The following is a 24,531-nucleotide window of genomic DNA, read 5'->3' as shown; positions in this document are numbered from 1 at the left end:
CAGAAAATTCAATGTGCAAAGGCATGTCATTTTGTAAAGGTGCATCGACCAATTGATCAGCGATAACTTGTCCCTTGATAGATTTCCGATCAACATACTCTATATCAAATTCACTCATTATCAAAACCCATTTGGCTAGTCTCCCTGTCAATGTTGACTTGCTCAACAAATATCCGAGAGGATCTATCTTTGCTATTAGTTTCATAGAATGAATCAACATATAATGTCGCAGCTTCTGAGTTGCAAATACAACTACTAGACATATCTTTTCTATTGAGGAATAATTTAATTCATAGCCAACAAGTGTTCTACTGATATAATAAACTGCTCTTTATTTTCCTTCATCATCATGTTGAGCTAGGAGAGTGCCTAATGATACATTTATTACTGATACATATGATAACTCAATGATGAACAATAAGTACCAAACTGGTACTGAGAGGGGGGGTGAATCAATACAGTCACAAAAACTTTTCCTGAACCAGTTTGACTACAAACACTGCAAATGTCTGACAGACAGTAACACCAGTCTGGAACAGAATGCAACCAGTAAGGCTAGGAATGACTGTGGCAAGCGTTAACCAGTTAATCACTTAGTTTTCCACTCAATCTTAATACTACACTTCCATTTCACCTTTATGCATGAATGGGGAATCTAAAATATAATAACAGCTAGCTTAGCATGTTTTACCTTCAGACACAAATCACTTAAATCATCACATGAAAAATACTACACATGACACACAGATTTTTCATGTGGAAACCCAACTGGGAAAAACCACGGTGGGGATGAATACCCACAAGCTACTTTTGAACTCTTTAGAAGTTCGCTCTGTTAGGAGCCTAGTCTAGTTAAAGACTATTACAATAGGTTCTACTAGGAATCAATCCTGGTAGGGATCACCTGGTTAAGGGATGGCTAAATACCCGGTTAAGGGTTAAAACCTGTTAGAGGTTACCTTGTTACAGGATTTCAAGAACTCAATTAGTTTGAGTCACCCTGTTATAGGATTTACAACAAGTTGATTAAAGCTACCCGGTTAAGGGATTTTCCAATTGTTGAAGTGGTTAAAGATCAACAAGAATTATAATGATCTGATAATAGCACTCAATGCCTAATGCAGATCCACTTAAGTTCCTTCCTTTTGCACACACACAATGCAGGAATCAATCCTCTTATCTCATCTGGTTTGGAAAGAATCACGTATCTTTTCACTTAGATACACACACACCATTTGCCAACAATCTCAGAAAGAAACACAACATCGACCTTATAGGAAACAGATAGGTCGGTAGCATAAACCCTAAACCCTAAACATTTAGGTTAAGCAATTCAGGCAGTTCAATCCTAGCCATTGAACACTTTACATTTGAATACAAAACTCTTGAACATATCTCAAGATATTCTCCATTGTTCATTCTTCACCGCTTTCATGGCGGCTTGTAACTCATCATGTGTTCTCCACTATTTACAGAGACTTTGCATATTCCCAAGGTAGATAGGATCGATCTCCTTCATGTAAGATCCTTCATGCACTCAAGCTGACATGGCAACATGATCAGATCTTCATTACAATGCTAACTCATCACACAATGTCATCGATTGAGTCACACAGGCTTGGAACACTTCAACCAAAAACCCTTAAGCTAAGACTACCAACTAGTTGTCATATCGTGTTAAGTCTTCAAAGAGAATATGTCGGTTCACATTTCATCATACCGGTTCTCTTGGACAAACATACCACTTCACCTATTGCTCAATATACTGATTTATACCACTATACCGGTTCACTTTGCCAACTGTTTAGCTTCAATATACCTGTTCACTTCTTTGCACATATACTGGTTCACCACATTTTACCGGTTCACATTTCAACATATTGTCAGTTCACTCTCCAACATATTGACATCAATGACAGCATAATATCATCATGTCAACATACCCAGCACAAATGCCAACAATCTCCCCCTTTAACATTGATGGCAATATACAAAGATCTCTCTTTTTGCATCACATCTTCTCCCCATTGTTGTGGATATCTTCTTCGCTTCACATCTTCTCCCCCTTTGACAACAATGCCAAAGTGAAGGCACAAGCTTTCCTGTTCCACTATGCTGCTCCCCCTGAGGAGTAGCATCCTTCAACACATCAATTTAGAAAAATTTGGACACTGCAATACCTGACTGATGTGGAGTACATACTTTCAGTTCACATCTTTGTAAGGAAGTTAAGTAGCGGAAACAACTTCCTACACTAACCTTGAGAGGAGGGTAATGCAAAACTTTTTCAGATCATTACAACAGTTACAGAAAATAGAAATAGATATAATAGCATTCATACCACAACACAGTGATTTACGTGGGGAAAACCCTTTTGGAAGAAAAACCCCACCCTCCAAAAGCAGCTCAATATTTTATTCAGCAATCAAAAACAGATTACAAAATACTTGCAGAGCAAGCTCTTCACAGGAGTACCATTAATCAGAGATTCAGAGGCAACTCAATAGCCATAGGACTCTTACACACAACCTCTATCTCACACACCTCATAAATAGGAGATACAATACAAGAAACCATCAAACGGTATTACAAAACCATGGGCTAAAACCACCCAATAAAGTGTAGCCGACCTTATCTCCCTTCTAGATTCCCTATGACATGTTAAAGCACACATCAACACATGTCGCTCCCTTTTACCGCTCATTTATGTATCCAATACAAATTATTTTTCCTATTTCAGGAGTACAAACTTCCGGAGGCCATAACTTGAGAACCGGGTGTCCGATTGACGAACCGTTTGAAGCGCCGGAAAGTTCGCGAAGTGCTCTATCACCTTGTAACCTGCTTTGCCGGTTACAGCCACTTTTCAGGGCATTTCGAAGCCTCTAAAGTCCCCAAAATTAAGTTTAAATATTTTATTGCACCCCTCCAAGATGAAAACTTTAATATCTTCAAAACTAGCTATGACCTTGTGATGAAACTTTACCGGAATGCTTATCTAGCCAACCAGAAGCTTCAGGGAGAGTTTCGCACCATTTCATGCTCAAATGAAAACTTACTATAAATAGTAACCTCACATAAATGCAAGGTTGAGACACCATTTTTCCCAACAATCTTGAAGGGGCCGCACCCCTAATTCACCTCTTAAATAGGTAAAAATGAAGCCTTTGGTAGAGGCTTGGTGAATATATCTGCTAACTGCTCCTTACTGGAAACATGTTCCAGTACAACCTCCTTGTTCTGAACCTTCTCCCTTAAGAAATGATACTTGAGCTCAAAGTGCTTGGTTCTAGCATGCAAAACCGGATTCTTGGAAATGTTAATTGCACTTGTATTGTCACAAAATATGCTTACCAGTTCAGATATAGGAACTTTGAAGCCATTTAATACATGCTTCATCCAAATAGTTTGGGTGTAGTTCATAGAGGCTGCAACATACTCTGCTTCCGCTATAGACTAAGAGATACAACTCTTCTTTTTACTCATCCATGAGACCAGTCTACCATCGAGAAAGAATGCACCACCGATTGTGCTCTTCCAGTCATCTACATTACCAGCCTAATCAGCATCTGTGAACACTTTCAAGTTGAAATCATTATTGTATGGATACCAGAACACATAGTCAACAGTTTCTTTCAGATATCTAAGAATCCGCTTGACTGATACCAAGTGGGATTCTCTAGGGCTTTGTTGAAACCGAGCGGTAATACCCACTGCACGTGCAATGTCCGGTCTGCTATGCACTACATAATGCAACTTACCAATCATTGATCGGTAATCCTTCTCATTTACCACCGTTGAGTCATCTTCTTTTGATAGCTTACAACCGGTCACCATTGGTGTACCAACCGGTATACTATATTCGATGCCAAAGGTCTTCAACACCTCTTTGACATACTTGGACTGAGTAATAAAGATTCCATCTTTCATTTGTTGAATCTGTAGTCTAATAAAGAACTTAATCTCCCCTATGAGTGACATTTCAAACTCCTTTTTCATCTCATCAGCAAATTCATGACTCATCTTGTCATCACCTCCAAAGATGATGTCATCAACAAATACTTCACAGATCAGAATCTGATCTCCTTCTAATTTCAAGTAGATATTGCTATCTTCACTTGTTCTTTCAAATCCAATCTTCACAAGATGGGAGTGCAAGCATTCATACTGTAATGTCCCCACTTTGGAATAGAATTTAATAAGAAATAATTAAAACATTAAAATAGAAAAGAATAAAAATAAAATTTAAATTAAAATATTAAATAATATAATTAAACATAATTAAAATTTAATTAAGTTAATGAATGGTCAAAAGACATGGAAGGAAAAGTTGTGACTCCCTCAAACATGGGATATAAAAGGGAGAAGATAATCTCATTTTGAGAAGGGGGATTTGGGAATCAGAAGTGCAAATCTGATTTAAATAAGAAGTGCAGATCTGATTGTGAAAGTTTGCGTCCCTTTCAAAGGGCAGAAGTAATGAAGAGTTTCTCTCTTTCAAAAGGGTGCTAGTGGTGAAAGGGTGTGTTTATTGCTAAAAGGCATCCATAATGAAGAGGTGTGACCTCTCCCTCACATTGAGAGATATAAAGGAAAGGAGTCAAAATCATCCAGTGACATGATCATCGATCAGATCAGAACATTAAGTTACAGGAATTGGCAACCTCCTAGTATGGGACATTACAGTGGTATCAGAGCAATGATCCTGCCATCCTGCAAGGTAAAGAATCTAAAGATGATTCAATGAATCATCCTAGTTAAGGAAAAATAATCTAACAATATGTGTATTCACATGTATGCTCCGTGTTTGCAGATATCCATGTGTATGCTCTGTGTTTGATTCATATCTGATGTGTTTGTTTGCTCCATGAGTGTCTATGATTACTATAGACATATTTATTTAGATAACATTGTATTTGAGGTCATAGATGTGTGTCATGCTTCTAATCATAAGTTCTTAACATTAAGCGATATCTATGATATTGTGCAAACAATTTAAGAAGTGACGTGAGACAAGGATGAGAGAAAACTTGTCTTAAAATTACATAATTATGAAATGTATATGTAATTCATATTATCATTTGTATGAAGAATACCCTATGATGCATATGTTGAGAGAACTGCCATAGTAGTAATATAAGGAAGTACAAAGAAGGGAAAACAGTGATGAGGTCCTCCTCTAGGTAACCCACCTCGTGGTAGTTGACCGATGGTCCCATGAGGCCAAGGGGGTGTAAGACGGAGTCCACCGCTCTTGGACTTAGAGGGGAAGGGCATTCAAGACACCCTATTGTATCTTTCCAAACTCTATCATAATTGATTATTAACAAGGGGATAAGGATGGAAGTGATGAAGGGGAATGGTGATAGGATACCTCACTAGGTAGCCCACCTCATGGTAGTTTGACCGATGGTCCCATGAGGCCAAGAGGGCTCTGGCTTTCACTCCACTCTTGGGCCTAGGGTAGAGGGTCTCTTGGACACCTCATCATTCTTCTTACTCCCACTTTCTAATGATTGAGCTCCTATAGGGAGTTGGACCAGACCCTGGTTAAGTTTATGCTTAATTATCTTTCTTTAGAGATTTATATTATTAGTCCAATGGTTTCCTAACCTATTGCAGGATCTCAATCAGGTATGCATCTTGTTCCATTTGTAGTCTTACATAACATGGTGATTTAGGGCAAGAACTAGGTTCTTAGAAAAAAAGTAGCAGCATGTTTATTCTATAAGTGTTTCGAAAGCCATTTCATATTGGGAATCATTTTGAACATTCCATGATCATTGCTTGAGGACATGCAATCTTGAGTGGGGCAGACTGTAATGTCCCCACTTTGGAATAGAATTTAATAAGAAATAATTAAAACATTAAAATAGAAAAGAATAAAAATAAAATTAAAATTAAAATATTAAATAATATAATTAAACATAATTAAAATTTAATTAAGTTAATGAATGGTCAAAAGACATGGAAGGAAAAGTTGTGACTCCCTCAAACATGGGATATAAAAGGGAGAAGAGAATCTCATTTTGAGAAGGGGGATTTGGGAATCAGAAGTGCAAATCTGATTTAAATAAGAAGTGCAGATCTGATTGTGAAAGTTTGCGTCCCTTTCAAAGGGCAAAAGTAATGAAGAGTTTCTCTCTTTCAAAAGGGTGCTAGTGGTGAAAGGGTGTGTTTATTGCTAAAAGGCATCCATAATGAAGAGGTGTGACCTCTCCCCTCACATTGAGAGATATAAAGGAAAGGAGTCAAAATCATCCAGTGACATGATCATCGATCAGATCAGAACATTAAGTTACAGGAATTGGCAGCCTCCTAGTATGGGACATTACACATATCATGCTCCAGGTGCCTGCTTCAATCCATACAAGGCTTTATGTAGCCTACACACCATGTCACTATCTTCTGATAGGGCAAACCCATCTGGTTGCTCTATATACACCTCCTCTTCAAGTATTCCATTTAGGAATGCAGATTTTACATCCATTTGGTATACCTTGAATCCTTTAAAAGCTACATATGCAAGAAGCATATGCACTCCTTCCAATCTGGCTACTGGTGCAAAGGTTTCTCCATAGTCTTCTCCTTCTTCTTGAGCATATCCTTTACATACTAGTCTGGCTTTGTTCCTTACCATTGTGTTGTCCTTATTCATCTTGTTTCTAAAAACCCATTTGGTACCAATGACATTTTTATGCTCTGGTCTAGATACCAAAGACCATGTACCATTCTTCTCTATCTGGTCAAGTTCCTCCTCCATTGCCTTGATCTAGTCTTCATCTTTATGTGCCTCTTTGAATGATTTAGGCTCAAATTCAGAGATCGTACAAGAATTCTCTCTGACCTTTCTTCTTGTAAGGATTCATGCATCCTTATCTCCTATGATTTGCTTTGGATCATGATTCAATTTGACATATCGAGGAATGCTCTTGACTGATTCCTCCTACTTTTCTTCTTCATCCTCATCTTCATCAGCATCAGCATCTACCAGTGTAGGAACACTGTTACTGGTACTTGGTTGATTAGCAACCGGTTCCCAGAAGGTTACTACTGGTTCATCTCTTACTTTCTTACTGTCGGTTTCCTCAGGTTTTCCAGAATTTTCATCAACTCTAACATTGATTCTTTCAACAATTCTCTAAGTCCTGTTGTTGAAACATTTGAGAGCTTTGCTCTTGATAAAATATCCTAGGAATATTCCTTCATCACGTTTTGCATCGAACTTGCTCTGATGTTCACTTCTCTTGATATAACATCTGCTACCAAACATTCTAAAGTAGCTTACCACTGGTGTCTTACCAGTCCAATACTCATAAGGAGTCTTTTCCTTTCCTTTCTTGATGAGTACATGGTTCATTGTGTATACTATATTGTTCACCGCTTCTCTCCAAAAGGTGTGAGCAACGTTTCCTTGGATCAACATAGTTCTAGTTGCTTCAACCATAGTCTGGTTGTTTCTCTCTACTAAGCCATTCTGCTGTGGAGTCCAGGGGGCAGACAGTTGCCTCTTGATACCATTCTCTTCACAATATTTGTTGAATTCACCGGAAGTGAATTCCCCTCCTTGATCAGTTCTAAGGCATTTGATTCTTCTACCACTTTCCTTTTCTACCAATGCTCTGAAAGCTTTGAACTTTCCAAAGGCTTCAGACTTGTCCTTCAAGAATGTGACCCACATCATTCTTGAGAAATCATCTGTAAGAATCATACAATACCTATCTTCTTGCACACTTCTAGTTTTCATAGGATCACACAAATCAGTATGCACAAGATCAAGTAAATTGTCTGCTGTGAAAGATTTACCTTTGAAAGTTGAGGAAGACATTTTCCCCAGTTGACATTCTCTGCACAAAGGATTTTCTAGTTTGCTCAGCACCGGCAATCCTCTAACTACCTTGGTCTTACTGGCCTTCACAATGTTATCAAAGTTTACATGGCAGAGTCTCCTATATCATATTCAGCTATCATCAAATTTAGCTATAAGACATGTACTTACATTTGCATTCAGTTGAAATAAGTTACCTTTGGTCTGCATACTGGTGGCCATCAATTCACCATTTTTCCTTTGATTTTTCACGCTCCATTTTTTAATTCCAGAGTGAGTCCACTGTCATTCAGTAGGGCAACACTTAATAGATTGTGTCTGAGACCTTCCACCCAATACACATTGTCAGCACTGCTCTTTCCATTTAGAGAGATGGACCCTCTTCCTTTAACCATACATGGTGCATCATTACCAAAGCAAACCACACCACCATCATATTCTTCCAAAGATAGAAATGTGCTCTGGTCACCAGTCATATGGTAAGAACAGCCACTGTCAATAATCCACTCATTGGAATCATCAAAGTGGGAGACAAGAGCCTTCTTGTCTGACACATCTTCATTTACTGCAACAAACACAATATATTCATTCTCTTCATCTTCTGATTCCTCATCTGTGACACCTTCATCAACTACAACAAAATAGTTTCTCCGATTTCCTCCTTTGAATTTCTTGAACCTCTCTAGTTTGTCCTTGTTGTCACCATTAGGACAGTTTATAGCAATATGTCCTATCCAATTACAAGAAAAGCATTTCAAAGGGAGCTTACCTCTGTATTTACCAGTTCCTTTAGGAAGTTTCCTGGCAAGAAGAGCTTCAAATTCCATCTGGATCTCCTCATCATCCATTTCTCTGCTCTATCTTGGTTCACCACTGGTGCTTGCTTCTTTTCCTTTTCTGGATGGTATAGTAGAAGCTCTAAATTCTAATTTAGTCTTTTGAACACTGCCATCAAAACTATTTAGCTCATAGGTTGTCAACTTTGCAAATTATGGAATCTAGGGATACCTTAGTCTTGTCTATTGATCTCAACTCCTGAATAGTAGCAACCCTTATTGCATAGACTGGTAATAAGGATCTTAGAACTTTTCTTACCACAGTGGAATCTTCCATTTTACCACCTGGACTCTTGATATCTCCAACAATAGTTTTGATCCTTATTCCATATTGTTGAATGGTCTCACCTTCAACAATCTGCATGTCTTCAAAATTCCCTCTAAGGCTTTCTTCCTTAGCTTGTTTTACATGCCCATCACCGCCATAGATATTCTCAAGAGTGTCCCATACTTCTTTGGGATTATCTTTATCCTGGACATCAATAAACTCAATGTCAAATAAGCTGCTGATTAGGGCTTCCATGACTTGCCCATTCTCCTGTATTTCTCTCTTTTGATCATCGGTGAGAGTATCGGTAGGAATAACAAAAACATTCTCAATATAGCTCTAGTGTTGAGCACCCATGCTTATGATGTAATTCTTCATTTTGTCCTTCCAAATTTTAAATTTATCTCTATTGAACTTTGGACCTTCTCTCTTCATCATTACAATAGGATCTTTCCCTCAAGCGGTTAAGCTTACAACACAGAGGACCTGGAGGACACTCTGATACAAATTGATAACTCAATGATGAATAATAAGTACCAAACCGGTACTAAGAGGGGGGGGTGAATCAGTACAATAACAAAAACTTTTCCTGAACGGGTTTGACTGCAAACACTGCAAATGTCTGACAGACAGTAACACCGGTCTGAAATAGAATGTAACTGGTAAGACTAGGAATGATTGTGACAAGTGTTAACCAGTTAATCACTTATTTTTCCACTCATTCTTAATACTACACTTCCATTTCACCTTTATGCATGAATACGTAATCTAAAATATAATAACAGCTAGCTCAACATGTTTTACCTTCAGACACAAATCACTTAAATCATCACATGAAAAATACAACACATGACACACAGATTTTTCATGTGGAAACCCAACTGGGAAAAACCACGGTGGGGATGAATACCCAGAAGCTACTTTTGAACTCGAAGTTTTCTCAGTTAGGAGCCTAGTTCGGTTAAAGACCGTTACAACAGGTTCTGCTAGGAACTGATCCTGTTAGGGATCACCCGGTTAAGGGATGGCTAAATACTCGGTTAAGGGTTAAACCCTGTTAGAGGTTACCTTGTTAGAGGATTTCAAGAACTCAATTAGTTTGAGTCACCCTGTTAAAGGATTTACAACAAGCTGATTAAAGCTACTCGGTTAAGGGATTTTCCAATTGTTGAAGTGGTTAAAGATCAACAGGTATTACAATGATCTGATAATAGCACTCAATGCCTAATGCAGATCCACTTAAGTTCCTTCCTTCTACACACACACAATGCAGGAATCAATCTTCTTATCTCATCTGGTCTGGCAAGAATCACGTATCTTTTCACTTAGATACACACACACTATTTTCCAACAACCTCAGAAAGAAACACAACATCAACCTTATAGGAAACAGATAGGTTGGTAGCATAAACCCTAAACCCTAAACATTTAGGTTAAGCAATTCAGGCGGTTCAATCCTAGCAATTGAACACTTTGCATTTGAATACAAAATTCTTGAACATATCTCAAGAAATTCTCCATCGTTCATTCTTCACCGCTTCCATGGCGGCTTGTAACCCATCATGCGTTCTCCACCGTTTACAGAGACTTCACATATTCCTGAGGTAGATAGGATCGATCTCCTTCATGCAAGATCCTTCACGTGCTCAAGCTGATGTGGCAACATGATCAAATCTTCATTACAATGCTAACTCATCACATAATATCATCGGTTGAGTCACACAGGCTTGGAACACTTCAACTGGAAACCCTTAAGCTAAGAATACCAACCAGTAGTCATATCATGTTAAGTCTTCAGAGAGAACATTCCATATGCCGGTTCACATTTCATCATACCGGTTCTCTTGGACAAACATACCACTTCACCTATTGCTCAATATACCAGTTTATACCACTATACCGGTTCACTTTGCCAACTATTTAGCTTCAATATACATGTTCACTTCTTTGCACATATACCAGTTCACCACATTGTACCAGTTCACATTTCAGCATATTGCCAGTTCACTCTCCAACATATTGACATCAATGACAACATAATCATGTCAACACACCCAGCACAAATGCCAACAACATAGAGTAACAATGGTTTCCCTTTGATTGGTGATATCAATACTAGAGGACTCATAAGATATTCTTTTATTTGCAAAAAAGATTCTTCACATTTTAGATCCCATTTGAATGGAATATTTTTATGTAGAAGATGGGTGAATGGAAGACATCTATCTGCTAACTGAGAAACAAATCTCCTGATTGATTGCAATCTTCCTTGTAAATATCGCAATTGACTTATGTTCCTAGGTGACTCCATTTCCATGATAGCTTTGACTTTTTCAGGATCTACTTCAATTCCACGGGCTGATATAATGTACCCAAGGAGATTTCCAGAGGTTACCCCAAATGCACATTTATTTGGATTTAATCTCAATTGATATATTTCCAACTTGTCAAAAATATTGCTTAAAATGTTCAAATGTTCTTTTCTTGTATGAGATTTTGCAAGTATGTCATCGACATAATCTTCCATAAATGTTTGCATCATATCATGGAAAATTGTTGTCATAACCCTTTGATAAGTCACTCCTACATTCTTAAGCCCAAATGGTATAACATTCCAGCAATATTTTCCCCATGCATAGGTGAAAGTTGTCTTTTCTTGATCTTCAGGTGCAATTCTTATTTGATTATATCCTGAGAAGCCATCCATTAATGAAAACATCTCATGCCCTACTGACAAGTCCACTATGATATCAATGTTTGGTAGCGGGAAATCATCTTTTGGACATGCTTTATTCAGATCTCTGAAATATGTATAGACTCTTATGCATTTATCTGGTTTTGATACTGGTACAATACTTGAAACCCATTCTCGATAAGCAACAGGTCTTATAAAACCCACTTCTAATAGTTTCTTCAGCTCAGTTTTTACAAGAAGAGCAATGTGCGGATGCATCTTTCTTAGCTTCTGCTTAACTGGTTTTTCTTTTAAATCCATATTAAGATGATGCATGATAAGATCTGGATTAAGTCCTGGCATATCTACATAGGACCAAGCAAAATTTATTTGTCTTTGCTTAAAGAATTCCATGTATTCATTCCTCTCTTTTTCTGATAATGAGGCAACATAATGAAGTATTTTAGGATCCTTTGATGTACCAATATTTACTGCTTCTGTTGATTCTATCAGGATAGTAGATCTCTCCTGAAAATATGCAGGAAGAATGTCAATCTTTCCATCATCTGGCACCTCAAAGAGGTTTTCACCATCAGATACGTCCTTTGTTTTCCCTTTTGATTCATCTAGTGTTGCCATAAAATGGTTTTCAACAATAGGTCTCTTTCCTTGTTTTATTTCACTTTTGCGACTGGAAAGTTTGTCATTCTCCTGACTATGAGAAACATTACTTGATTCTACAATGGAATATATCTTAGGTGGGATGGGTTCAATAGCATTAAGATACATGGCTAAGTCATGATCGTTGGAAAAGACATTCAGTTCGGGGTTGTCTAAATTATCCCAATCAATTAGTTTAGGATGAAGAAGGGGTAAATCATAATCACTGTCATCATTAGGTGTTTCAACGTTCATGACATAATGATCATAACTTGGCATAGAATAGGTACTGTCGTAGATTAAATGTTTTTGAGAATTGTCTTTCTCAAGCGTCTCCGAATTAGTTCTAACAAAATCAATATTAGCATTTTGTAGTTCACACTCAAGTGGTTCTTCAACTAACATTGGTCCCTTAAAATGAATGGATTATATCAACACACACGTCTTTAATACTACAAATTCCTTCTTGATTGACCTCACTTGCATTTTGGAGTTGACATACTTGTGTACATGATAAAGAGGATTCTTTTGCTAGATTTTGTCTCCTTTCAAACTCAACTTCTTCTGGACTAATAGTTAATCCAACTTGACTATCTCTTAATTCTTCTATGGTTCTGCCACATCGAGATACATCTTGTTGCTCTTTTGATGATAATCTTGTATTTCCAGATGCTTGATCTACACTTGTTTGTACTTCTTGTGTCATTATTGTTTTGTCTTTGTCATTCCCTTTTCTTTTTGCATACACATCTTTTCTCTGAATTCTGAGTTTTTTTTGCCTTCTTTCTAACTCCATCTTTTGTTTTGCAATAGACAAGTCTTCTTTTGTGATAGCTTCTTGGTATTCATTGTGTTCTTTACTTGATGTAGTAGATAAGACATATGGACCTCATTCATACTCATTTGAATCTATCTCTGAATCCTGATCTAGGATTACTCCACTATACCATACTAGAATGTTGCATGGTGCAAAAAGTTCTCTGATTTTTGCCATCTCTATTTTTACTGCTTCTGGAATATCTTGTTCATATTTTGCATTTGTTTGTATTTTCAGAACTTGTTGACAAGATTTTTCTTTACCTTGGATGGCCATCTCCTCTTCTTTCTTTTCATGTTCTTCTTGCTTCTTTTGTGTATTGGTTACTATTTTGGCCGCTTGATGTAGCTTTTCTTGCCAATTTTCTTCTTTAGAAACTGATTTATTTTTCCATTTGTGTTGTTGATGATTATGTTGCCTTTGATTGGATTTTAGATATCCAAGCCTGGATTTATCTTCTTTGGATTGCGAGTGTGGACAAATAGGTTCTAAAATACCTTGATGTCGCTTACCAATTGGTCCTTTTCCTTCATATCCCATTTTTTGCATGATTTTCATAACCTTTGCCATATTGTTTTATGAGAATATTGACTTCTGTTGGTATTGCTATAGTTTTATCTTCATCCTTGTACAACCAACCAAGAATGTCTTTGTCTTCATTTTCTTCTTCAAGAGTTCCAGCACTAACAAATGTTCCTTTAAACATATGTTTTGATCTTTCTGATGCCTTTGATTGAATATATGTAGGCTTTCCATGTGACTTAGGGGAAAGTGGAAAATTATGCAAAGAATATTTTCCCATTCCTTTATCATTTAATTTGATCTTTTCCTCAAAAGTTTCCCAAAACTTTGCTTGAATTTCTTTGGTAGGATATACTGATTCTTTGTTATGTGGAACTCTTGTATCTTGTGTTGGCTTCAAATTATTGCAATATTGACTAGAATCTACAATTATAGTGATCTCTTGTCCTTCATGAGGAAATTTCACACATTGATGATATGTAGAAGGAACTGTTTGCATCTTGTGAATCCATGGTCGTCCTAGAAGAATGTTGTAAAATAGGTTCAAATCTAAAACCTGACACAATGTGTCCATTTCCACATGTCCTATTTTTATTGGTAGCACAACAATTCCTTTAGAAGAACATTTTGCTTCATCATAAGCCTTGATGGTTATTTTCTTTTTCAGGTCTACTGCATTTTCTGAATATCCCAAAGCTTTTATCAAACATAATGCACAAATGTTTAAGACAGCTCCTCCATCTATGAGTACACGTTTAACATGAGTTTTATTAATTGAGACTTCAACATGTAAGGGAGCATTGTGAGGATGTTGTAAGGATGCATCATCATTTTTCAGAAAATGATAAGCAATGAGGAGCTATAAGGTGTCCTACCATGTTTTGGAGCTAATATATATCCAAATCTTTTGAAACTCTTGTTTCTACTAAAGCTTTCTCCAAAATTTCCTTATGCATAGGTGAAACCTTGAGAAGTTCCAAAATTGATATTTGAGTGGGTATTCTTTGTAATTTCTCTACTAAATTGTATTGTTGTGATGTGGATGTTGAGTCTTTTGCTATACCTAGAAAGGTAACCTTTGCTTTGCTTCTCGTAATAGCATTGATTGGCTCTGAAGATGGATTATCTTTAACAATGATCACATTTACCACATCATCATATGTATAAGTGTAATTCACTTTAGCTTTTCCTTTGTCATCTTTTATTTGGGATGGTTCACCTTTGTCATAATTTGGAAGTTGAGTTTTGAAAGCCAGGTGTGATTCATTTGTCTTATGGCTATCCACTATGATGGTTCCATTATCGATTAGATCTTGGATAAGGTGCTTCAATCTTTGACAATCATTTGTTAGGTGTCCTTTATTCCGATGGTAATTGCAAAAATGATTGTCATTCCACCAATTTGGCTGGACTGGTGGTTCATAACTTCTTGCTTTTGGTAAAACAATCAATTTGTTGGCAAGCATAGTTTTTAGAGCCGATTCCAAAGGTTCTCCAATGTTTGTGAATTTCCTCTGAGGATTGGAGAAAAAGGACATGGCTTTATTGTTTTCTGGATTGTTATTGCTTGGGATTTGACTTGATAGATTAAAAATTGGTTGTTGTTGTTTTGTAGTACTATTATCGTCATTTCCTTCACTGCTGGCATTCTTATTCTTTGACCAGAACTTGGGTTTGTCATTGTTGTTGTTGTTGTTGTATGAATTATTGTAAATTTTAGCTCGCCTTTCTTTACCATTGCGTTCTCTATTTTCAGACCATTCTCGATCATTTTGGCAAAAGAGGGAGGACATTGCATTCTTAGTCGATAACTCATTTCACTGATAAGATTATCAATGAATATGTCCATCTTTTCTTGATCAGGTACATCTAGGGGATACCTATTAAACATGCATTTCCATCCTTGTAAGAAGATCATAAAAGATTCACCATTCTTTTGTTTAACATTGCACAGATCCAGCATTGTTATCTCATTCCTTATATTGTAGGTGTATGCGGGAAAAGCGGGCCAATAGAACTCAATATGTGAAAAACGAAGCTCTAGGGAGCCTTGCTCACACACCCACAGGACTTCTTGGTGCAAGCTATGGATTCATCAAGTATGGCTCAGCTTCCCAAGGATGGTTCCATGGTTCTCTATCTTGCACGGTCCCTCAAACCAATGTTTTTGCTCTCAAATCACTGAGCAAAATGGTTTAGGGATGGCAAATGCAGGAACGAGGGATGCTTTTGTTGATTTTAAGATGAGATACATCCTAAGCTATGCATGATGCTACAAATGCAATAAAATAGCTATAAGATGACAAGGTTAGTAAACAAGACTATCCTAGCATACTATATTAGTCTATAATTAAGCTAAATGATAAGGAACATACTCTAAATTTGCATATTTAGATTAATTCCTGTTTAAAAGAGAAGCTAAATGATGAGCACAAAATGAGATATGAAAGCTTGAATGGATTTTAGTATAAGTGTGATGCTAAAGACTTGGATGATGAAAATAGAGGAATGAGAGCTCTATTTATAGCAAAAATAGGGCAATGGATGGTCAGGATTGAAAGAGGCAATCAAGGGCCAAGTTTGAAAGTTGGGAATCCATGTTTGCAATTGGAACCAATGAAATGGTGACAATTGTCAACATAAGGTTGGTTGAGACGAGATGTAAGAAGCATTAAATGCTTGAGAAGACCTCATGGTTACTCTAGGGGTTAAGGGTTAAGGTTAAGTTAGGGTTATCCATTAGATAAAGCTTTTACCCAAAGGATAAACTCTTGTGCAAAGGTTTAAGGATAACCAGGGTCAAAGCAATAAATGCTTGATGAGACCCTTGGGTTAGATGGAGATTGAGTTTATGGAAATTCTTTAACCATGTAAGAGGATTGAGTTAGTCATTAATGGTTATGAAGACTTTGGGGACAAATTTGTAAGAGTCCTTCCAAATTTGGGGGCATTCAACCAATTAGCTTGTTGAACTAATAAAGGCTTTAATACATTTTGAAGACTTTACTCCAAATTTGAGAAGTAACCTCCTCAAATTTAGGGAAAAGGGATAATGGATGGGTTTAGGTTAATTAATTAGGTTTAGAAGAATCTAGAAGAGGTTAGAAAGAGGGTTAGGATGCAAGTGGGAGGTGTAGGATTTTGCAAGTGGGTGAGGGAAAATAGGTTTTAATTGAATTTAATTCAATTTGGTTGCAATTAAATAAATTAGATTTATTTAATTTAGGATAACTATTTTAATTAAATTTGAATTTAATTAAAAAGTGGATAGGGGCTTTAATTGGATAAAATGAATTTATCCTATTAAATGGTATAGTGAATTTAATTGAGTAATTTACTTAATTAAATAGAGGAATGTGGGTTATTTAATTAAATAGAGAAATGAACATAAAATATTCATTTAGAAATATGGTCATTTTTATACGTCTACATTTTGCCCCTCTTTGAAGTGACGTGTGTGCACATGTTATTTCAAAGAAAATGATGTGTCGTTGCGATTTTACGATCAATGTCATTTTTTATGATTTTTATGTTATGCCCCAGATTTGATGTGTGATGCCCCAGATTTGATAAACGATGGTCATAATGCCCCCTCGGGAGATGAATCAATATTTTGAAAATTTTGATTTGATTTGATAATTTGTGTTTGGTGTATAAGATTTTGGCTAGGTGAAATGTTTAAATTGATTCATCTCCCGATAATTGACGTGTTTTAGGGTATGAGGGAGACCACGAGCAAATTACATGCTCATTTCCCTAACCATAATTTCATTTTACCCTATAAAAGGGAAAAAGTGTTTTGTTTTGTCTCATTTGTGCTTGTTGACTTTGGCAAAAGAGACTTTTGGAGAGAAGACAAAATGCCTATTCCCTATTATATGCATCGATTCGAGTGCGTTTGGAGGCATCGAAGACCTGCCGCATATGGTCCACCGATAATTCAACCCTTTTGACCCCTTTTTGATTTTTCATTTGATCATTTTTGGTCCATTTTTGATATTTGAAATTCGGTTTTTACAATTTAGCGCATAGGGGTCTTAGTTTAGCACATACGATAAATTAGGTAGCGCATAGGGTAGCATTTTAGGGTAGCGTCCGAAAATGAATAGGTTAGCGCATGAAAGTTTTAGGTTAGCACATGGTCTCAGATTAGCGTATGATGAACATAGGGTAGCGCGTCAGGTTAAAAGGGTAGCGCATAGGTCAAACCTAGCACATAGGGTGCACAGGGGGTTGCATGGGTAGGGGGATTTAGCGCATAGGTTAGACCTATCGCATAGGGTTGAATAGATAGCACAAGCATGGGATAGGTTAGCGCATGGGTCGGTTTTAGCACTTAGGGTAGATCAGGTGGCACATGGAAAAAAAAGATAGAGCATAGAGTCAGTCTAGTGCATAGGGTAGATAGAATAGCGCGTGGAGAAAACAGGGTAGCGCATGGGTATAGTTTAGCGCACAGCCAAGTTTAATTAGCGCATGGATCGGGTTTTGCAAGATTAGATGATTGTTGAATGAAGAAAATGATATAGGAAAAGGTCAGTTTTGCCGAGAGAGATGAATTTTGACCATTTGCTCAGTCTTTGGTCATGTTTTTGATAATTTGTCCAGTATGAGTTTTGATATAACTTGATTTATTTTGTGATTTTTTTTTTTTCAAGTTATTGATGTAGATATGAATGTGTTGTTTTGATCGAACCATGATTTGTTTTGCACTACTTCAAGTTCAAATGTGTGGAGCCTGATTTGTGTTACAAGCTGATATGGGTTGGAAACTTGAGTTGTTTTACAAGTTGATATGGGTTGGAAACTTGAGTTGTTTTACAACCTGATATGGGTGGGAAACTTGATTTGTTTTACAATTTTATGTGATGTGGAGACTTGAGTTGTTTTACAAGTTTGGATATGGTTTTTGAAAACTTGATTTGTGTTACAAGTTGATATAGAATGATATGATGTGGAACTTGATTAGTTTTTGCAAATTGTTTCATGTTTTTGATGTGATTTTGATTTTGATATCTTTATTTTGATGTGGAAACTGATATTGGACTTGTTTTGCTTTTTGACAGGAGCGATTGGGAGTAGTGCAGTCGCGAGAGCGGTTTCCTAGACCTTGGGCATTGATTCCATGATTGGCACAGGTTGACCTAGATGTGATAGAGAGATGTGGCTTATCATCTTTGTTAGATATGCCTCGGTTCACTATGAACCGGGGTCTACTTACAGTGCTCACTGAGAGGTGGCACAGTGATACGAACACCTTTCACTTTGCTACTGGTGAGATGATAGTCACTCCAGAGGACTGTTACAGGTTTTTGAGGATTCTCGTAGTAGGTGCTTTATTTTCGTACGAGCAGACTGAGGAGGGTGGAACTAAGGCACTACAGCATATTTTCCATGATGAGACAGTGTGTGGGTATGAGATCCCATGGCAGGAGTTCCTGGATCTAGACTATGGCCTCTCCCGTCAGTATTAGCAAGTTTCATCGGTGGATTCCTTTGTCCTGATCATAGGTCAAAGGGATTCTCTATGGGTTGGGGATTGGTTCTCAAGGAGATGGTGACCCAGAGCTGCAGGTTTGCTTGGGGATCAGCCATGTTAGCCCACTTGTATAGGGACCTTCATGAGGTTGTGTATCTGGGTTACGGTAGTTTGTCAACTGGCGTGACACTTTTATAGGTATGGTGCTGGGAGCACATTCTAGCAGTGAGACCACTGGTGGACAGAGACAGGCCTACTGGGTGGGCATATGCTTATGGTTACAGGGGTCTAGTTGTCCAGTGTAAGCTGGGCAAACTGGAGCATTGGAGGAGGGTTTTGGATGATATAGATACAATCATCTAGCGACCATATACAGATTGTGAGGTCTGGGCAGAGGATGGGCTAGAGATGCCTTTTGTGTTTATGAGCCAGTTTTTGATAGGGCAAATGCCCTTTGTGATAGAGAGATTCCAAGTAGGGAGGGTTTTGAGGCAGTATGGTCGGCAGCAGGGTATACCACAGGGGACCTGCTTGTATGCGCACCAGAGACAGGACATACTGGATTGGGGTCCTACTATTGATAGCGAAGCAGCTATAGAGGAGTTCTCCAGCTTAGCGGGTCAGATATGGGACTATGCTCCCGAGATACTAGACGTAGGGATGGCCCATGAGTTTGTTGGTTTGTTTGCAGCTCGTGTTGTGGCTAGGATATTAGATCCTAAGGAGATGCGGCCGGCCTTAAATGATGATGAGGAGGATGTTGGGGGAGATGGAGATGATGGAGATGATGGAGGTGGAGGAGGAAGACGGGGGAGAGGATATCGGGGGAGGAGAGGAGACAGAGGTAGAGATGGGGGAGGTTGAGTGGAGAGAGCAGTTCAACGAGCTATGATGGATAGAGGGAGAGGAGGGTTGGCGATTGGTGTAGGGGAGGAGGGGAGAGTGGGAGAGGTGATGGCAATGGTGGGAGGGACGGATGAGTGGAGGCAGCCAATGCAGAGGAGGAGGACTAATGAGTTACCACCACCAGCACCTAGGACAGACAGAGGGATAGGGGGTACCCCTTCACAGGTGCCCCTATGGGTCCGAGTCCCGACACATGTAGAGGATGCTCAGATCAGGACTCTGCACTTGACAGTTCAGCAGCTACAGGAACAACTATTGACGCAGCAGTGTCAGATTAATCAGCTGACTCTAAAGCGAGATACAAAGATAGAGCGGCGCAGTCGAGCGGAGGAGCTGGTAGCTAGCATTTAGAGAGCGGCTGCAGGGGGCCCGATGAGAGATATCATGAGAGAGCTGTCCTCGAGAGTGAAAGAGGTGGAGTATTATCGATGCCATTATGAGGATGCCATACCCAGGGAGCGCAGAGTGCAGAGCTTCACGCAGGTGAGATCGAGTCAATCTTGAGAGACTGGGACACAGTCAAAGAGCAGAGGCGTGATGGGGCTCTCGAGACGGGATCCTCCTGGAGATCCAAGAGCTGGGACATCAGCTGCGAGACCATCCCCCTCAGGAGATAGTCATACTTGAGAGATGATGTCTCTATTGTATTTTTAGATCTTTGTTTTGTTTGTACTGGGCACAGACATGACAGATTTTGTACATTTTGGATCATTTTTTATATATATAGATGACACCATTTTCCTTGATCATGTGATGTGTTATGGATGCATGTTCTATATGCTCTTTCTTTTCTTTATGATGATGCAATGCTTAGATAGATGATATGATGCATGATGTATGATTTGATATGTTGTGAGATGTATTTTGAAAATGAGATGTATGATAATGATAATGATGTGAGATGTATCTTGTATGATAATGATAATGATGTGAGATGTATCTTGAAAATGAGATGTATGATAATGATAGAGATGTGAGATGTATCTTGAAAATGAGATGTATGATAATGATATGCAAAATGATATGCAACTACTTGTAAAATGATATGCAACTATTTGTAAAATGATATGCAACTATTTTTAAAATGATATGCAACTTATTTGTTTTTGGAGCATCCTCATTCTGCATTTGTCATCCCGATATAACCATATTTTATTTACTTTCGATATAGGTATCATCATTGAGCACTGATTCGTTTGGGATATGTTGAAAATTTATACAAGCATAATGGTATAATTGAACCATAATGACCTGAGAAAAATTTACATGATGTTTGATTTTGCAAGATAGCACAAGCATCAAGGTATAATTGAACCAGGACGACCAGACTGCAGATTGCGTATAAACAGACAAGATTAAACCATTTGTATGCATAAAGTGGAATCATGTCTTCAGTGATATTCGATGTATCATGTCTTGAGACAAGTATTTACACAGTACAAGTGATCGCCTCATAGATAGAAGACTAAGAAAATATTGGAGTTTCCCCATGATCTCTAGCTTTTGAAGCGTTTAGTGAGAAAATGTAGAGAATCCAATAATTAAAAAAGTTCAAATGCAAAAATAGTCAAGACTTTATGTGATAATGCAACATTTAGTACTTCAGAAAATCATCCATCTTAGCATGTTTGTGATTCTTGTTTTAGCAATCCAATGTTTTGCTCTGCGATGGAGTGAAGTTTTTGGTTGTTGGATGTGATGTTTCTGAGTTTTGCAAATAGTCTTGATTGTCTTGAATGTGTTGCAAGTTTTGACGATTTATTGCCCCTAGCTGAGTGTACCTCTTGATGAAGATGTGCAGTGATTACCAAGCCATGGTAAAATGTGGTGAGAGGATATATGGATAAACCAGGATAGTGACTACGCTAACTATGTCCTGACTAGATAATTGCTAAGTGTCGGGCGATAGCCGATAGTACTTTACTGCAAGGGTATAGATATAGATGAAGAAGTTGTTCTTTCATAATAGCACCTGTTACCAGGTTTTCACCAGTTTCTTTTATTGTACCTTTTTATTTGCTTTTTCTTTGATTTTTTGATTTTTTTGGTTTTTTGCTTTTTCCATGCATTAGGCTACTTAAGTGTAGTATTTCTTCAGATGAATGTTGTTAGTTGGTTCGTCAAGCACATCTCCTTTTGAGGTTGTAAGCTGATAAGCACCTGATCCATAGACTAATATGATGACATAGGGACCCAACCAGTTAGGTTCAAATTTCCCTTTCTTTTCTCGATCTTGTTGATTTCTTGGATTTTCTTAAAGGACTAGGTCACCAACCTTGAAGTTGCGAGGGATGACCTTTTGATTGTAGCTTCTACACATGCGTTGCTAATATGCTTTAAGATGAGTGTAAGCATGTTGACGTCTTTCATCTAATAGTTCCAGTTCTTGCAGTCAGTTGACCCGATACTCTTCATCTAGAATTAAACCTTTTAGAGATACTCTGAGAGACGGAATTTCTACCTCCAGTGGTAAAATAGCTTCAGATCCATAGACCAATGAGAAAGGTGTGGCTCCTATAGGTGTACGGATGCTGGTTTTGTATGCCCAAAGTGCTGGATTGAGTTGTATATGCCAATCTTTGCCTACATCATTTATTGTTTTCTTGAGAATTTTCAGTATTGTTTTGTTGGATGCTTCTGCTTGACCATTCCCCTGGGGGTAGTAGGGTGTAGAGAACCAATGTTGTATTTTGAATTGCTCACATAGTTCTCGGACATCTTAGTTTTTGAATGGTCATCCGTTATCGGTGATGATGGAACTTGGAATACCATATCTACAGATCAAATAGTTCAGGATAAAAGATGCAATCTGTTTTCCTGTTACTATGGTCATGGGGACTGCTTCTATCCATTTGGTAAAGTATTCTGTGGCAGTTATAATGAACTTGTGTCCATTTGAAGATGAAGGATGAATTTTGCTGACCAAATCTAGTCCCCACTAACAAAAGGGTCAGGATGTTGTAAATGGCTACAGTTCCTATGCTGGTGCATGTATCAGATTGCCATGGATCTGGCATTTAGGACACTTCTTGGCGAAGTGGTAAGAATCTTTCTCCATTGTAGGCCAGTAGTATCCCATCCTTAGAAGCTTTTTAGCAAGAGTAGTCCCACTTGAATGTGTGCCACAAATACCTTTGTGAAGCTTGTATAAAGTGGAATCAGAATCATTACGATCAAGGCAATGAAGAAGCCATCTAGAACTTGACGGTATAAAGTATCAGCAGTACGAGTATACCGAGCGGCGTGGTGGATAAAATTACGTTTTTGATTACGAGATAAGTCAATGCGTAGGATATTGTTCTTTAGATAATCATATATCGGTCCATACAAAGGAGAATCCGAACTGGTTAAGGCATAGACAACATGGGATTCAGAGTGGTCATAGGCTGGGGAGAACAGTTGCTCTACCAGGAACTCATAATGACTATGTTGCTCTGGAATTTGTAGTAATGAAGTGATAGTAGCCATGGCATCGGCTACTTTGTTGTTCAACCTTGGTATTTGTTCAAAGGTGATGTGTACAAAATACTGTTTGAAGTCATCCACCATTCGCTTGTAGGGTAGTAGCTTGTCATCCTTTGTCTGATAGTCATTATTGATTTGATTGACGACTAGTTGCGAATCTCCATAGACCATTAACTCTGTGATTTTCCATTCTACTGCCATTTTGATGTCTATAACCAATGCCTCATATTCAGCCACATTATTTGTGCATGGGAACATAAGCTGATATGATCTTGGTATAGTGTGTCCTTCAGGAGTGATGAAGAGAATGCCAACACCTGAACCATGTTGGGTGTAGGATCCATCAAAGTATAGGGTCCATTGTGTGGTAGAAATAGCAAGAATGTCCCTGTCCAGAAATTCAATCTCCATAGTTTGTTTTCCTGGTAGTGGTGCATCAGCTAGTTGATCTGCAATTGCTTGTCCTTTGATGGCTCTTCTTTTTGTGTATTGGATGTCAAATTCACTGAAAATCATGACCCATTTAGCCAACCGGCCGGTAAGAGCTGCCTTGCTGAGTAGATATTTGAGAGGATCAATTTTTGCTACTAGCTTAATTGTGTGTGCTAGCATATAATGTCAAAACTTCTGAGATGTGAAGACCACCGTTAGACAAGCCTTCTCAATGAATGTATAGTTGAGTTCATAGCCATTCAATGTCCTACTGATGTAGTAGATGGCTCGTTCCTTTCCTTGTTGATCTTCTTGTGCTAATAGTGCCCCCAGTGATATATCTATTGCTGAAATGTAAAGGAATTAGGGGCTTTCCTACGACTGGTGGTACTAGAACTAGTGGGTTCATCAGATACTGTTTGATTTGATAAAAATATTCTGCACACTTGGCCTCCCATCTGAAAGGCACATTCTTATGGAGCAAATGATTGAATGGTAGACTTTTATCAGCTAGTTGAGCGATGAATCGCCTAATTGATTGGAGTCATCCTTGTAGAGATCTAAGTTGACTGATATTCTTTGGTGCTAGCATCTCCATAATGGCTTGTACCTTTGCTGGATCCACTTCAATACCTTTAGCTGAG

Source organism: Cryptomeria japonica, chromosome 4 (assembly GCF_030272615.1).
Source record: "Cryptomeria japonica chromosome 4, Sugi_1.0, whole genome shotgun sequence".
Classification (NCBI taxonomy): Eukaryota; Viridiplantae; Streptophyta; class Pinopsida; order Cupressales; family Cupressaceae; genus Cryptomeria; species Cryptomeria japonica.
The sequence above is the reverse complement of the archived record's forward strand: the minus strand, read 5'-3'. Positions refer to the sequence as shown.